The sequence below is a fragment of the Dipteris shenzhenensis genome, chromosome 2, assembly GCF_047967505.1.
Source record: "Dipteris shenzhenensis isolate YYH24624 ecotype China chromosome 2, Dip_SZ_1.0, whole genome shotgun sequence".
In the NCBI taxonomy this organism is placed as follows: domain Eukaryota; kingdom Viridiplantae; phylum Streptophyta; class Polypodiopsida; order Gleicheniales; family Dipteridaceae; genus Dipteris; species Dipteris shenzhenensis.
The window spans coordinates 1,938,653-1,956,847 of record NC_141597.1 but is presented as its reverse complement, the minus strand read 5'-3'; the positions used below and the strand labels follow the sequence as shown (position 1 = coordinate 1,956,847).

The following is an 18,195-nucleotide window of genomic DNA, read 5'->3' as shown; positions in this document are numbered from 1 at the left end:
GAACTCGTCTACCAAAACTTACGCCCTTGACTTAGTTTCTCAAAAGGATTTGATCTCAAAACATCAGAGTTTTTGCAAGTCTTCTAGGTTTGTTTGCAATCCAAGTATACCTTTTCTGTGTGCTGCTTGGAAGTTTCACAAAACTCCTAAAAAGCCAAGATTTATTGCCGCTGCTTGTGAGACTACTTTGACAGATGTCTCTAAATGGCTAAGCTACTGCTTTAAAGCCATGTTGCCTAGTGTCCATGAACTTTGGAGGGACTTATTAAAAGAGGCAGATGTCCCCTCGTACTCAAGCTGGATTTTAAACGACTCTATAGGAGTGATTCGTGTTGTAAAATATTTTAATTCCTTTCGAAGCATTCAAGAAAAAGAGTCTCCTATTCTCCTTTAAACCTATAATTTTACCATGCTTTACATAAAGATCGAGCTGTAAGACCTGAAGTTTAGAATAAAAAAGCTAGTGGTTGAAGTTTTCAAGCTGAGATTTGATAAAGATAGATGCAAAGTGCTAAAAGTTGAGAAAACAGCCTTATGCTTTGACTTTTTGTGGCTAAAAAATAAAGATCATGACATAGGTTCTAAAAAGAAAAGATACACAAAGGTAGTAAGTGGGGAAGATCGCTCTTGGATCTTTCTTTTAGATAATCTTTACATCACAATAGGTGATTCTTTGTTTCAACAAATTATAGGAATCCCCATGGGCACTAATTGTGTCGTCTTTTTAGCAAACTTTTATCTTTTCACGTGTGAATTTGAGTTTATGCAATGTCTTATTTCTATAAATACTTGCCCTATCATTTTACATAAGCTTTGCCAAGTTAGGCATTTTATAGATGATTTATTTGTACCAGATGTTCCTAACTTTCAAGACTTTAGGTACAAAGGCACTAGTGCTTTTGGAGAAGGAATCTATCCTCGTGACTCTTGTGAACTGAACTACACTTCAAGAGGGGATTCTTATGTTTTCTTAGATCTTAGACTTTCTCAATCTACCATAGGATTAGAGGTTGATATATACGATAAACGTGAACAACCTGAATATAGTGGTTTACACATTATAAAAATGCCTCACATTGACTCAAACATTTCTGATTTGGCAAAATATGGAGTCATTTCTTTCCAATTCCATAGATTTTTTCACCTTTGTACAACTAAGGAGTCTTTTATCACTCAATGTAGTAATTTGATCACTTTACTATTACATAAGAGGTATAATCCAAGGAAAATAATGAAAAAAGTACGCACAATCTTAGATATGAAGTCTTTTATCTATGGTGTGTCGGCCTTAGATATGTTTAGAATAATTGAACATAAGCTGAAAACAAAAAGCGGGGGGTGAATAGCCCGTTTTTCTTTTAGTTTCAAAATAGAGTATGCTTTCCAAGTTAGAAATGTATTTTTGTCTCTTTGTAGGAAACAATACATAAGTGTAAAGGGCCATTTAGCTTTCTATGTTTTGGAAGATTTTGTTTCTTGACTTACTTGTTTATTTTTTCCTAGTCACCTGCTTTGTTTCTTCTTTATCTCTTGTTTTCTTTCTCTTTTGTTTATTTGACGTATTTTAGTAAGCACTGGGTTTGCCCAAGAGACTCCGTGGGCCTTTAGAAATCCAGTATAGCTGCTTATGCTTGGGCATTGATGACGACATAAGTGTTGCTTTGCTTGCTAAGTATGTCTTCCTTTTGTTTTTCATAAGCTTTTGTTTACCTGTTTTTCCTTCTCTTTCATTTTCTCTTTTATTTTCTGTGTAGATTTTTTATCTTTAGAACAATAAAAACTCTAAATTTGTATGATTGGACTTATAGTCTTACAAAGGTATATATATACACTTTCAGATGGGGTCCCAAAGAACTTGTAGCTTTTGACCTACTGAAGGAGAAACTTTGCTTAGATCTTGTGATTATGTTGCCAGGTCTTCGCAAACCCTTCGCTGTCCAAGCAGATGCACAGCGTAGGAGGGGTACTTATGCAGGATGGTAGAGTTGTCATATACGAGGGTAGAGTGCTCTAGGATGTTTTAAACCTTATGTTGGACTTGACCCCACTCAAGCAAAAATCAAAACAATCTCTCTACAACTATGCCAAGACCTGAATCATGATCCTATATTAGTTTTAGCTATTCAGACTGACAGATCTATCTTTAACAGGCTCTGACTATAGTTCGACACAAGTTTGCCAGGCTCACATGATACGTGCGGTATCACACACAGTAACATTAAGGTAAGCTCTAATCCCAACAAACCCAATTCAATATGTGATGCAGATAAGGTAGACTTAGAAGAAGCAAGTACAGTGGTGAGCCTGACCCAGATAATAATTCGACAACTGTCTGACATAAAAACATCCAATTCTGTCTCCGCCTCCACCTCTACCGACTCCGACTCTTACTCTGACTCCACCTCAGCTCTGACTCCTACTCTGACTCCACCTTGGACTCGGACTTCGACTCTGACTCCGACTCCGACTCCGACTCCGACTCCAACACCGACTCCGACTCCGACTCCGACTCCGACGTCCCTACCCACATCCGACCTCACTCTGACTCCAACGTCCCTGCTCCCATCCGACCGCACTCTGATTCCAATCTGACTCCAAAATTAGCTATAACTCTGCTTCATGCCGAAAGGTACACTCCATCTTCGACACAATAGTTTCTTCGCCATCTAGCTCCATTTTGACTTACTGAAGAACTTTCGCCAGGCCTCCGACCCTGCTTCGCCAACAAGCACTACTACAAAACTAGGTAGAAATGGCAGCCCAAAAGTGACATTTCTACATTATTAAATGGCACTTTCTTGTTGCCATTTCCACATGTGCCATTTTTTGGAAATGGTAACCAAAAGTGCCATATATTTTTGCCATTTCTGTTAGATATCAATGCTCCACTCTCGTGTAACTACGTGGGAAACAGCTAGCTCTACTTGTAAGCCCCCCATATGAGGAGAAGGCATTTGAGTAGCTCGGTTATCTGGTAGGTCTTGGTTTGGACACCAGATGGGGGCCATGTGTGGCCTGATGGATGGATGGATTTAGATAGAGTTGGCACACTGTTAACTAGGCTACATGCAAGTGCGGGATGTCATCCCATGACTGACCGCACTGAGGGTAGATGGAGCATTTCTTGAGGCAGCCCACTCTCGGGTTGCGGGGCCCGTTTGGAGCCCTAGATGAGATCCCGAATGGCTCTAGGCCGAATGGAGACCGTAGGTAAGTTGCTCTATTTTGTGCCACGGTTCTATCATGTGGTTGGTGGCCTGTTTTGGGACCGACCCCCAGTTGGCCATTTTGGGCAGACTGGGTTGGTCACCCAATTGGGTCTATCCGACTATGACTGGTGGCTTTATAAGAGCAAGCTCGTGAAGCCCATCATTATCACTGGCTACAGCAACCCTGATTTCTTAGCATCTAGCCTCCGTTCTCTACTGTTTCCAGCACGCCATCAAAGCTTCTTACACAGGAGCAAACGGTTGGTAGGCAGCCCCATCTATTGTATCAGTTTTATAGTAATCAAATTTTTGATTCTCCATACTATCTGCTTTTCTCTCTTGCATACGAGATCCTGTTATCTGTTGAGCACAGAGATTGTACTGTTTTCTTACATGGTATCAGAGCTTGGGCTCTAGCAAGAAGATTTGGTAGTGTGTTTCTATTTGCAAGTAGATTGTGAGAGATGGCCCAGCCCGCAAGACTGCAAATCCCACCGTTCGGCGAAAGCGAAAAGTTGGACGGCACTAACTATCCACTCTGGAAGTTCAAGATGAAGACCATCCTAAGCGCATACGAGTTTTGGGATACTGCTACTGGGGTGGACTTGTAGCCGGTTGCAAGATCAAATCTAGCCAATGCAGCACAATAGATAGTACCAACTGCAGATGAGATTCTCACGTGGACAAGAAGAAATGCAGATGCGCTGTGTTCTATTGTCTGTAGTGAAAGTGATTCTATCATGGCATTAATTCAACATGTCACCACAGCGAAGCAGGCATGGAGAGTCTTGAAAAATCATTACGAGACCACGAATCAGACACAGATTTAGAATCTGGAGACTCAACCCATGAACGAGAAACTGTCTGAGTCTGAAACGGCAGAGAAGTTCATCACCAAGGTAAAGAATCTATGTGATCAGATGACTGCAATTGGCATCACCATCACCAGCGAGAATCTAGCACAAAGGTGCATATGGATTCTCCCACCAAAGTACGACGATCTTGTTACGGCATTGAATACGCAGAACAGAAATCCACCCCTCAACTTTGAGGATTTTAGTGCAATGCTTCTGGAGGAGGAGATGCGTCAAAAGATGAGGACTGGAGAAGATTCGGCTCAAGAAAGATAAGGGTAAAAACTCTGGTAATCCATCTTCTTCTGATGATAAAAAGAGAAAGAAGAAGGTCAAGTGCTTCTATTGTAACAAGGCAGGGCACAAGCAGAATGAGTGCCGGAAAAAGATTAAAGATGAGAAGAACGAAGTAAAGAAAGAGTCCAGCAACAGCATGCATGTAGTACTAGTAGAGCTGTTCGTAGCAATTGAGGAGATTTGCATGGAGGCAGTTCATGTACCTGTAGATGAACCTTGGATTATTGACAGTGGTGCATCGCGCCACATGACCAGTCATAAGGATTGGTATACCTCTACATCCGATAGGGAATGACATCCTGGTAGCAGTCGGCAATGATGCAAAATGTCGAGCAAAAGGAAAAGGTACGATTGCACTCAAGTCAGATGGAGTTGTAAAATAGTTGTCAGATGTTCTTTTTGTGCCAGATATCAAGAGGAACTTGTTATCCATTTTTGCGATCACGGATCAGGACCTCAAAGTTCACTCCGATAAGAATGGTACACATATTTTGGATCTTCAAGGGAAGGTCATTGGTAAAGGTACACGGCGCAACAACATCTACGAACTCTCAGCTTTCATTGCTCGAGCCGATGTGAGCAAAACTAAGCTGTGGCATGAGAGGTTTGGTCATCTAAACATTAGTTCTTTAAAGGAGATGCATAAAAGTGGAATGATTATGGACCTACTAGAAATTATAGATCTGCTCGATGTATGTGAAGCTTGCATGATGGGCAAGCAACATCAGCAGCCCTTTCCTAAAGAGGCCAGCAGGGCAAAGGCTCCTCTAGAGCTCGTTCACATAGCCCTTTGCAGAAAGATAGAGACGAAAGCTTTGGGTGGTTCCTACTACTTCATGACACTGATCGACGACTACAGTAGAAGGATATGGATATACTTCCTGAAGACTAAAGATGAGGCTTTTAGAAAGTACAAAGAATGGCATGTAATGGTCCAGAAAGAAATGGGGAGGAAGGTGAAGAAGTTGGGATCAGACAGAGGTGGAGAGTTCACATCAAGTGAATTCGAAAGTTATTGTAAAAGCCATGGGATCAAGAGGCAAAAACCCCCGCCACATACATCACAGAAAAATGGAGTAGTAGAGCACAAGATGCATGTCATCTACAAAATGGATAGGAGTATGATGAAAGGGAAAGATTTGCCAAAGACTTTCGGGGCTGAAGCATGTAACACAATAGTTTACATTCTGAATCATAGCTACATGAAGGCTATGAACGGGATGACTCCACTGTAGGCCTTTTTAGTAAGAAACCTTCAGCTGCACATTTCAAAGTTTTTGGATGTGATTGTTTTGTGCATGTCCGTGATGCTAACAGGACCTAATGGGAACCAAAGAGCTGGAAGTGTATTTTCTTGGGCTACAATGAACAGGCGAAGGGTTACCGTCTCTATAATCTTGTTGCCAAGAAGGTAATAGTAAGTCACGATGTGGTCTTCTCAAAACAACCGCATCAATTGGAGGAGGATGCTTACTTCCCAGACAACCAGGACTAGGATATCCATCCAGTACAACCACCACAACAGACTGAACTCCCCCAATAGTGCTTGGGAGGATTCAAGATAAAGAAGAGGAAGAAGAGCCTATAGAACCACAATAGCAATAGCCATTCCCAAAGTGGGTAAAGCAGCTTTTGGATGGCAAAGAACCTCCAGCCATTGAGGAGGAACCATCTAAACACAATTGGTCCAAGAGATTAGAGGAGCAAAGAAGGGCACATGAACACTTGGTCAACTACGCTTTGATGACAGAGGTGATCCGTGCTAAAGAACCCAAGTGTCTTGAAGAGGCACAGGGTGATGATAGGTGGATGGAGGCTATGCAGTCGGAGTATAGCTCCATAATGAAGAACAACACTTGGGACCTTGTGGACTAACCACCAAAATGCAAGGTAATCGGCACCAAGTGGGTGTACAAGACCAAGTGCAAGTCCAACGACACGTTGGATAAGTACAAGGCTCAGCTCGTGGCAAAGGATTCGCACAGGTGCATGGTTTTGATTATCAGGATACTTTTGCTCCCACAGCTCGACTAACCACAATTCGCAATGTTTTGGCTTTAGTAGCACAGGGAAGTTGGCCCGTGTTTTGATGTAAAATCTGCCTTTCTAAATGGTGATGTCAAGGAGGAGGTATACATGGAACAACCACCAGGTTTTGTGATCCCCGGTTCAGAAGGTTAAGTCTGTAAACTGAAGAAGGCACTTTATGGGCTGAAACAGGCCCCATGAGCATGGTACCAGTGGATTGATGCCTACTTTCTGCAAAACGAGTTCAGGAGGAGCCCATCTGATGCAAATTTGTATATCTTCAAAGAAGGAGGCAGGTGTATGATCGTGGTCCTTTATGTGAACGACCTTGTCATAACAGGGAACCATGAAGAGAAGATCCCACAGACAAAGCATTTGCTAGGAAGAGAGTTTGAAATGATAGACCTTGGACTGATGCGTTTCTATTTGGGGATTGAAGTTTGGCAAGAGCTAAAAGAGATCTTCATCTCACAGATGAAGTATGCTGGAGAGATACTGAAGGCATTTGGCATGGCTGAGTGCAAGACAGTTGGCACCCCTATGGAGGTTGACGTAAAGCTCTCAAATGAGGATTCATCACCATTGATGGACGAAGCGAAGTACAGAAGGCTTGTGGGTAGTTTGATTTACTTGTGCAATACACGACCGGACATCAGCTTTGTGACTAGTGTACTAAGCAAGTTTTCCAATAAGCCTCGGGAGAACCATTGGAGGGCAGAGATGCGGGTGCTGAAATACATCAAAGGCACACTTAATTATAGCATCACCTATACCAAGGGCAACATCTTGACCGGATTCTGTGACTCGGATTGGGCAGGAGATGTGGACAGCAGGAGATCAGTGACAGGTTACTGTTTCTCACTTGGATCTGGAGCTGTGTCATGGGTTAGCAAGAAGCAACCCATAGTTGCTCTTTCTTCTACCGAGGCTGAGTACAAATCAGCATGTTTTGCTTCTTGTGAGGCAGTATGGTTGAGGAGGATTTTAGGGGACATGGGTGCAGTGTAGAACAAGCCTACACAGTTATCATGTGACAATCAGAGTTGCATGGCAATTGCAAAGAACCCTGTGTTCCACGCTCACACAAAACACATTGAGATTCAATATCACTTTGTACGTGAGCTCATCATGGATGGAGAGGTCGACTTGGTGTACTGTTCGACTACAGAGAATGCTGCGGACATCTTCACGAAGGCTCTTGGAAGAGACTTGCTGGAGAGGCATCTTCATCGCTTTGGCATTGGGTCGACAAAGTAAGTTCACTTGCAGGTCGACATTGAGGGGAGGTGTCAGATATGAATGCTCCACTCTCGTGTAACTACGTGGGAACCAGCTAACTCTACTTGTAAGCCCCCCATATGTGGAGAAGGCATTTGAGTAGCTCAGTTGTCCAGTAGGTCCTGGTTTGGACACTAGATGGGGGCCATGTGTGGCCTGATGGCTGGATGGCTTCAGATAGAGTTGGCACACTGCCAACTAGGCTACATGCAAGTGCGGGAAGGCATCCCATGACTGACTGCGCTGAGGGTAGATGGAGCATTTCTTGGGGTAGCCCATTGTCGGGTTGGAGGGTCTGTTTGGAGCCCCAGATGATCCCGGAGCTGAACGAAGACCGTAGGTTAGTTGCTCTATTTTGTGCCACGGTTCTATTGTGTGGTCGGTGGCCTACCGACCCCCAGTTGGCCGTTTTGGGTGGATTGGGTTGGCCACCCTATTGGGTCTAACCGACTATGACTGGTGGCTGTATAAGAGCAACCCCGTGAAGCCCATCATCATCACTGGCTACAACAACCCTGATTCCTTAGCATCCATCCTCCGTCCTCTACTGTTTCCACCATGCCATCGAAGCTTCTCACACAGGAGCGCACGGCTGGGAGGCAGCGCCATCTATTGTAATAGTTTTACAGTAATTAGATTTTTGATTCTCCATACTATCTGCTTTTCTCTCTTGCATATGAGATCTTGTTACCTGTTGAGCATTGTATTGTTTTCTTACAATTTCTATGTCCATAATGGCAACCAAAAGTGTCATATATTTTGCCATTTTTATGTATGAAATGGCAACTAAAAGTGCCATATAGTTTTCATTTCCACATACAAAATGGCAACCAAGAGTGCCATATATTTCTACCATTTTTGTGTCTAAAATGGCAACCAAAAGTGCCATATATTTTGCCATTTTTACGTATTAAATGGCAACTAAAAGTGCCATATAGTATTGCCATTTTCACATGCCAACTCCTCGCTGAAACTAATGTAACATGTATGGAGCCACACATGTAAGAGATGATAGATGATTGGCCTGCCCCAAAAGAGAGTATCGACCACATTGGGATGGATGCCAATGACCATCGATACATGATATCCTTCTAAAATTCTTGAGTTGAGATTCAGGGCTCCTCCATGAGCTATGCATCTTGCTCTCACTGATCCTGTAAGAGACCTATTGAAGGCCGCCTAGGTAGGCACCTTCTTGCTCTACATGTGAGACAGTCTACACCAACAAGATATTGGACATTGTCCCATGTGTTGATTGTCTCAGAGCTGAAATGATGGCTTGCTGTAGAGAATGAGGGCCCAATGGTGACCTTATATATGGGCTAGGCCCCTTCCTTATCCAGGCTTGTGGCTTCCAAGAACTTGGCATTGTAGCTGCCCCTCCCACTCAACCAAAACAGAAGGGAGTGCTTGTCCCTTTGACTTGTGCACCTTGCTGCCCTAGAAGATAGCCAAGGGTGAAGTCTCCATCTGAGCTATGTATGCAAGCAATCAGCCTTCTCTAGTCATCCTGGATGATGGCCCAAGACCTGCTGCTCTATTGTTGCAAACTGCTCTTGAAGGGCTACTCCCTTGGATGAATTATGAGGCCTAAATGGCCCCCCCAAAGCCAACTAACTTGTATCCTATTTTGGCTGACCAGGAGCTTCCAACCAACCAACTTGGTTAGCTCCCCTATCCATCTTGGTTGAGGTGCACTTAAACTTGATGGGCTGCCACAGGGGTAGCAGATCGGCTACCATGTGGGAAGCATACTCCTCACATGTGAGACTAATTTTTTGACAAATGTAGCTGAAGTTGTCTGTTAGCTATCTCAATCACTTGCCATCTCACGAGAACAACCTGCTTTGTACTATGCTTTGAAAGTAATGTAACATGCATAGAGCCAACTCCTCGCTTGCCCTACATGCATAGAGCCAAATCCTCGCTAAAAGTAATGTAACATGCATGGAGCCACACATGTAAGAGATGACACACGATTGGCCCCCCCCAAAAGAGAGTATCAGCCACATTGGGATGGATGCCAATGATCATGGATACATGATATCCTTCTAAAATTCTTGGGCTGATTCAGGGCTCCTCCATGAGCTATGCATCCTGCTCTCACTGATCTTATAAGAGAGCTGTTGAAGGCAGCTTAAGCAAGCACCTTCCTGCTCTACATATCCAGATAGTCTACACCAAGAGGATATTGGCATTGTCCCATGTGACGATTGTCTCAGAGCTGAAATGATGGCTTGTTGTAGAGAATCAGGGCCCAATGGTGACCTTATAGATGGGCTAGGCCCCTTCCTTTTCCAGGCTTGTGGCTTCCAAGATCCTAGCATTGTAGCTACCCCTCCCACTCAACCAAAACAGAAGGGAGTGCTTCTCCCTTTGACCTATGCACCTTGCTGCCCTAGAAGACAGCTAAGGGTGAAACCTCCATCTCAGCTATGTCTGTAGCAATTAGCCTTCTCTAGTCATCCTGGACGATGGCCCAAGGCCTATTGCTCTGCTACTCCATACTGCTCCTGAAGGGCTGCTCCCCTGGATGAACTATGAGCCCCAAATGGCCCCCCTAAAGCCAACTAACTTGTAGCCTATTCTGGCTGACCAAGTGCTTCCAACCAGCCAACCCGGTTAGCTCCCCAACTATCCATCTTTGTTGAGGTGTTGAGGTACACTTAAGCTTGATGGGCTGCCAGAGGGAAAGCACATCGACTACCATGTGGGAAGCATACTCAAATAGAAAAGGTAAAGGATAGGGCTACCACATGGGTAGCACATAGGTTGCCATGTTGGCAGCACACATATAGCTCGCATGTGAGACTAATTTTTTGACAAATGTAGCTGAACTTGTCTGTTAGCTATCTCAATCACTTGCCATCTCACAAGAACAACCTAGTTTGTACTGTGTTCTGAAAGTAATGTAACATGCATAGAGCCAACTCCTCGCTTGCCCTACATGCATAGAGCCAACTCCTTGCTGAAAGTAATGTAACATGCATGGAGCCACACATGTAAGAGATGACACATGATTGGCCCCCCCCAAAAGAGAGTATCAGCCACATTGGGATGGATGCCAATGACCATAAATACATGATATCCTTCTGAAATTCTTGGGCTCAGGGCTCCCATGAGCTATGCATCCTGCTCTCACTGATCCTGTAAGAGACCTATTGAAGGCCGCCTAAGCAGGCACCTTCGTGCTCTACATGTTAGACACTCTACACCAAGAGGATATTGGACATTGTCCCATGTGTTGATTGTCTCAGAGCTGGAGACGGCTTACTGTCGAGAATGAGGGCCCAATGGTGACCTTATATATGGGCTAGGTCCCTTCCTTGTCCAGGCTTGTGGCTTTCAAGATCGTGCCATTGTAGTTGCCCCTCTCGCTCAACCAGTTAACAAGGGAGTGCTTGTCCCTTTGACTTGTGCACCTTGTTGCCCTAGAAGAAAGCCAAGGGCGAAGTCTCCATCTGAGCTATGTTTGCAGTGATCAACCTACTCTAGTCATCCTGGATGATGGCCTAAGACCTAGTGCTCTACTACTCCAAACTACTCCTAAAGGGTTGCTCCCCTGGATGAACTATGAGCCCCAACTGCCCCCCCAAAGCCAACTAACTTGTAGCCTATTCTGGCCGACTAGGAGCTTCTAACCAACCAACCCAGTTAGCTTCCCAACTATCCGTCTTGGTTGAGGTGCACTTAAGCTTGATGGGTGCCACATGGGTAGCACATCGGCTGCCACATGGGAAGCATACTTAAATAGAAAAGGCAAAGGATAGGGCTACCACATGGGCAACACATAGGCTGCCATGTTGGTAGCACACATATAGCTCAGATGTGAGACTAATTTTTTGACACATGTAGTTGAAGTTGTTTGTTAGCTATCTCAATCATTTGCCATCTCAACCTACTTTGTACTATGCTCTGAAAGTAATGTAACATGCATAGAGCCAACTCCTCGCTTGCCCTACATTTATAGAGCGAACTCCTTAAAGAAAGTAATGTAACATGCATAGAGCCACACATGTAAGAGATGACACATGATTGGCCCCCCCCAAAAGAGAGTATTGGCCACATTGGGATGGATGCCAATGACCATGAATACATGATATCCTTCTAAAATTCTTTGGTTGATTCAAGGCTCCTCCATGAGCTATGCATCTTACTCTCACTGATCCTATAAGAGACCTGTTGAAGGCCGCCTAAGCAGGCACCTTCCTACTCTACATGTCAGACAGTCTACACCAAGAGGATATTGGACATTGTCCCAATGGTGACCTTATATATGGGCTAGGCCCCTTCCTTGTCCAGGCTTGTGGCTTCCAAGATCATGCCATTGTATCTGTCCCTTCCACTCAACGAGAACACAAAGGAGTGCTTGTCCCTTTGACTTGTGCACCTTACTGCCCTAAAAGATAGCCAAGGGTGAAGTCTCCATCTGAGCTATGTTTGCAGCAATTAGCCTTCTCTATTCATCCTGGATGATGGCCCAAGACCTGCTGCTCTGTTGCTCCCCTGGATGAACTATGAGCCCCAAATGTCACCCCCAAAGCCAACTAACTTGTAGCCTATTCTAGCTGAGCGAGACCTTCCAACCAGGCAACCTCGTTTGCTCCCCAACTATCCGTCTTGGTTGAGGTGCACTTAAGCTTGATGGGTTGCCACATGGGTAGCACATCGACTACCATGTGGGAAGCATACTCAAATAGAAAAGGCAAAGGATAGGGCTACCACATGGGTAACATGTAGGCTGCCATGTTGGCAACACACGTAGGGACAATACCTAGCTGTTTGGAAGACCTTAGAGTCTCAAGAAGAGTTAGAGTAGCCACAGAGAATGGAACCCTACCAACAATTCACCCATGTTTGCAGTCAGCTACAATCAAAGACTTCCAATTGAAGCAATTTACCGTGGCCATATTATTAAACACATGGCATGCATCCATTAGACTTCCACATTTGGAATACATGCTGCCAATGAAGCTTAACTATGATTTTAATCAAGTGAGCATGTAGTCATTTACCCTGCCTCGATGCTTTAAACCTGGCGCACTCTTGTGTGATGCAACCATAAGAGTGACCGTTAATGCCATTTTACCCAAAATGTCTAAAGCCTCTTTTAAACGGTCCTTTTTGCATAGATTCCCCATAGACCTAGATTTTGCACCATATTGAGGGTATCATACTACCTAAAGTATTCTTGGCTCTTTTCCACTAGACCCATATGACTGCATACTAAAAAGACATGGATGATACATGCAATATATACAACCTTGAACAGCCCCTTTGAAAAAATTTCTACCAAGGTCCTTGAACCTTCGTTTGGACTAATTTTGAAAGTTTTCTGCCCTAGGAAAGAAGCCAAATCCAACATACGACTTTCACTTGTTTTGTACTAAACTAAACGGTGGTGAATTCTATTCGTCTATCTCTTAGCTAGTTACTTGATGGCCACATTGTTTGGAGGGATGTCAAACGTCAGTTAGATGACAATATATCCCCTATTGATGTGCCCTAGCTATATATGCTATGAAGACCTCTGACATAGCCCATAAGCAACATGAAATGGCATAGGAAAACCTTGCAAGGTTCATGGAACAACCAAAATTTTGCATATTCATACCTCAGATATGAATATTTAGAAACCTACCTCCGAGAAGAGCATACATCGAAGGCAGATTTGAAGCTGTGGACATGCTCTCCGCCTACTGCATCTTGCCATGCTTCTCAATCTTGGATATCAAACTAGAATATTGTGTGCAATAAGATGAAAAGAAGAATCCACTTCTACGGTTCTGCCGACAAATGTTTTGTTAGATATGCTCAATGCCCCACCCTCCTGGTAACCACCAGTGGTCCAAGGTGCTCAAGTTGTAAGGCCCCCATATGAGGAGAAGCTATGTGTGAGCCCTGGACACTGGATGGATCCTGACTTGCATGTCAGATGAGGTCTATCAACAATGAGACTGTTGATGGTAGAAAGGTGATTGTGTGGGAGCCCTTTATTCTTGCTGGGCCTTGGGGGCCAGCTGTGGGGGGGCTAGCAACCCCCCTGGTGAGGGTTTGGGGGCGAGAGCCCCCAAGGCAATGATATAGGGAATATTTCTTGAATATTCCATGGACGACTAGTCAATTCCACTGACTAGGTTGACTAGTCGGTTCCACTGACTACGTTGATCTGACTACCACCCTCATAGCTATAAAGAGGCGACCTCCCAAGTCCATTGTATCAGATTAGTTCAGATCAGATCAAATTTTCTAGCTAGTAGCTCTTCACCTAGTATCTGTCTAGATCGCCATCTAAGCTCCACTATGGGAGTGCACAGGTGGATGGAGCCATCATCTGTACTACACCAGTATTGAAGGAAAATTTTGTTCCTTTCCAATTTACTGTGTGTACTCTGTATTCTTTGTTGAGTTTCTCTTCCGCTGCGCCGTGTAATTTAACATGGCATCAGAGCCCAGGCAGCTCTAAGGATCAAAGAATAGAAGAGAGGTGTGGGCTTCAACACCATACGGAGTGATGGCAATAGGAAGTGGCTCGAGTTCAGTAGCTACTATTGCACCAACAATCCAGGCATTGAGGATTTACCCACCAGCCTTCACTGAAGGCAAGCTAGATGGTACGAACTACACTCTGTGGAAGTTTAAAAATACTACTATCATGGATTCATATGAGCTTCTGGAGATAGTATTAGGGATTGACCCAGAACCACAAGGAACCCCTGACCCACCAAATCCAAGGAGTACAATATCTCCTAATGCCGACCTTCTATGAGCTTGGAAATGTAGGAATGCAGATGCTCTGTGCCCTGGTTACAAGTACTACGGATAGTGTTTTAACAGAATTAGCTCGCAGCACTGAGAAGTTTAATGAAGGAGAGACAACGGAGGCATTCATAACCTAAAGAAAAAATCTGCATGAGCAGATGGCTGGTGCTAGGATACAAAAGACTAGCAAAGAGCTAGCTCGGTGGTGTCTCCGGATATGTCCACCAAGGTTTGATGGAATGGTAACAGCGCTTAACACTCAGGTGAAACCCCAACCACTATCATTTGAGGAGTTCTGTGCTTTACTTATGGAGGAGGAATTGAGGCTTAAAGCTCGAGATGGAGGCAGCAATGGGGATGCTGCATTCTCTACCATTGCGAAAGGCAAAGGTGGTTCCTCCACCAAAGGTGAGTCCTCTACTAGTGGTGACAAAAAGAAGAAGGGTGGCAAGAAGAAGTTTCAAGGAGAATGCTTCTACTGCAAGAAGAAGGGCCATGTGATTGCAGATTGTCGGGTCAAGAAAGCATATGAAAAGAATGATACCCTGAAGAAAATAGATAAGGGGAAAGAGATAGCTAACATAGCAGAAGCAGAGTTGGATCTATTTCTAGCCATTGAGGAAGAGTGTTCCTCAGTTCAAGAAGCATCAACCACTGATTCATGGGTGTTGGATAGTGGTGCCTCCCATCACATGCCCTGCAAGAAGGGTCTATATTGTTCCATGTAGCCTCTATAGGAACCCATCATCATGACGGTTGGAAATAATGCAAAATGTCCTATTGAGGGTACAGGTACAGTTTCATTTGTTTCTGTAAATGGAGATGTTTAAGAAACTATCTAATGTGCTGTACGTTCCACAAATCAAGAGAAATTTGCTATCAGTTGCTTCCATAACTGACCTTAACCATGAGATGACAAGACAGGAGCAAAAATTTTGGATAGTGCTAGCAATCTTGTTGGCATAGGAGTAAGGAGGAACAACTTGTATGAGCTAAGTGCTCTTACAGCCACTACTGGAGTGGGCACAAGAAGACTTTGGCATGAAAGATTCGGGCACATCGGATTTGCAGTGCTGAAGGAGATGCAAAAGCAAGGTATGGTTGCTCACCTACCTGCAGTAGTAGAAATCAAAGAACCATGTGAAGCTTGCATGATGGGCAAGCAACAGAGAAAGGAATTCCCACAAGAAAGCAAAAATAGAGCAAACGCTCCTCTAGAGTTGGTGCATGTTGACTTGTGCAGTAAGATGCCTACATAGGCCTTGGGGGGATCTTCTTATTTTTTATTGATTGTCGATGACTATAGTAGGAAGATGTGGGTTTACTTTCTTCGTGAAAAGGCTCAAGCTTTTGGTAAATTGAAAGAATGGCTACAGCTTGTTGAAAATGAAACAGGGGGAAAAGTGAAGAAAATCAGATCGGATGGTGGTGGTGAGTTTATTTCTATAGAGTGTGGAGATTTTTGTAAGAGCAAAGGGATCAAGCAACAAACGATGACACCACATATGCCTTAGTAAAATTTGGTTGTTGAATGCTGAATGCAAGCCACCGTGGAGATGGGGAGGTGTATGTTGAAAGGTGTTGGACTGCCAAACCACTTTTGGACTGAGGTTGCTGTCAATACTGCGGTTTACATCCTTAATCGTAGCTATACAAAGGCACTCAAAGGTAAAACACCACATGAGGCTTACAACGGTAAGAAGCCATCCGTCTCCCATTTCAGAACATTTGGGTGTGAATGCTATGCACATGTACCAGACAAAGAGAGAAACAAGCTACAACCAAAAAGCATCAAATGGATCTTCGTAGGCTATTGTGATGAGAAGAAAGCCTATAAGTTGTATGATCGAGAGGCAAAGAAGATCATAGCAAGCTGCGATGTGGTGTTTAGGGAGCAGCCACGTGCAGTGAAGGTAGAGAAGAGCTCTTCCACTTTATCATCAAGCGAAGAGGTAATTCACTATGGACCCTGTCCCAGGAGCTATAAAGGAGGAGAAAATATCAAATGATGAATGTATAAGTCACCAACCTATTATTACACCACCAGAAAAGCCATTGCTGTGATAGGTAAGACAGCATTATGATCATGATAACCATAACCTATGTCTGTTGAGCAGCATGCGAATGGACCAAGGCGGTCTCAGAGAATCGAGGAGCAAAGGAGGGCTTCTGCTCACATAGTCAATATGGCCTTGATGGTTGAGATTATTGCAAAAGTTAAGGAGCCTACAAGTTTGGAGGAGCACTTGTAGACCGAGATTGGAAAAACACTATGCAAGTAGAATATGACAACATCATGAAGAATGAAACTTGGGAGCTGGTAGATCGACCACCTAACAGAAGGGTTATTAGCACCAAGCGGGTTTGGAAGGTAAAGTACAAGGCCGATGGGACTTTGGAAAACTACAAAGATAGATTGGTTGCACAAGGATTTTCGCAGGTTGAAGGGTTTGATTTTCAGGAATCTTGTGCTCCGACTGCCATAATGACCACTATTTGCACAGTACTATCAGTGGCTGCTCATAGAAAGTGGCCAGTTTATCAAATGGATGTTAAATCAGCATTCTTAAATGGTGACCTCAAGGAGGAGGTGTACGTGGCTCAGCCACCAGGGTTTGAGGCTCCCCATTATGAGAACAAGGTATATAAGCTGAAGAAGGCTTTGTATGGGCTAAAACAGGCCCCAAAAGCATGGTACCAATGGATAGACAAATTCTTTCATAAATTAAACTTCAAAAGATGTGCCTCAGATGCTAACTTGTATGTGTATAGGAAAGGTGGAAAATCTGCTATTATTGTTCTATATGTGGATGATCTCCTTATTACAGGTGACTATGAAGACATGATCCACTAGACTAGAAAGGCATTGAGCATAGAGTTTGAGATGACAAACTTAGGCTTGATGCGCTACTATTTGGGGATTGAATTTTGGCAAGAGCCAGGTAAGATCATCTCTTAACAGAAATATGCAAGGGAGACCTTGAAGGCATTTGGTATGTCCGAGTGCAAGGAGATAGCTACACTTATGGAGGTAAATGCAAGGCTATCTATGGAGGATGCCTCACCACCAATAGACATCGAGAGGTATAGGAAGTTGGTCGGCAGTCTCATCTATCTGTGCAACACCAGACCAGACATCAGTTTTGATGTTGGCATTTTGGGCAAGTTCTCCAATAAGCCCCAATGCGGGTGCTCAGGTATGTGAAGGGCACTCTTGATTATGGCATCACCTATGGTATGGGCACTTCCTTAGCTGGTCATTGTGACTCAGATTGGGCTGGAGATATTGATTCCAGGAAATCAATTTCTGGATATTGTTTTTCTTTAGGTTCAGGTATCTTCTCTTGGATCAGTAAGAAAGAACCAACAGTGGCATTGTCTTCTACCAAGGCTGAGTACAAGGCAGCATGTTTTGCTGCATGTGAAGCAGTGTGGTTGAGGAGGATCTTATGGCACATGGGAGTGCAAGAGGATGAGGCAACTGTGTTGAGGTGCAACAATCAAAGTTGCATGGCCATTGCTAAAAATCCAGTGTTTCATGCACGCACAAAACATATAGAGATTTAGTATCACTATGTGCATGATTTGATCGAGGATGGAATAATGGAATTGGTCTACTATCCAACAGAGCAAAATGGAGCAGATATCTTTACCAAGGCACTCAAGAGTGGGCATAGAAGCATTGCACAACATTGGAGATTTGTGGGGAGTTGCTTTGTGAAGCGAGCTGGAGCACAGGTACTGGGAGAGCTCGTTGTTGTAGAGAG

At 43.9% G+C, this 18,195-nt stretch overlaps 1 pseudogene; it reads left to right on the top strand.

The window, feature by feature from the left end:
* The first annotated feature begins 229 nt into the window (after positions 1-229).
* Positions 230-1,342, top strand: LOC147904212 (uncharacterized; annotated as a pseudogene).
* The last annotated feature ends 16,853 nt before the right edge of the window (positions 1,343-18,195 follow it).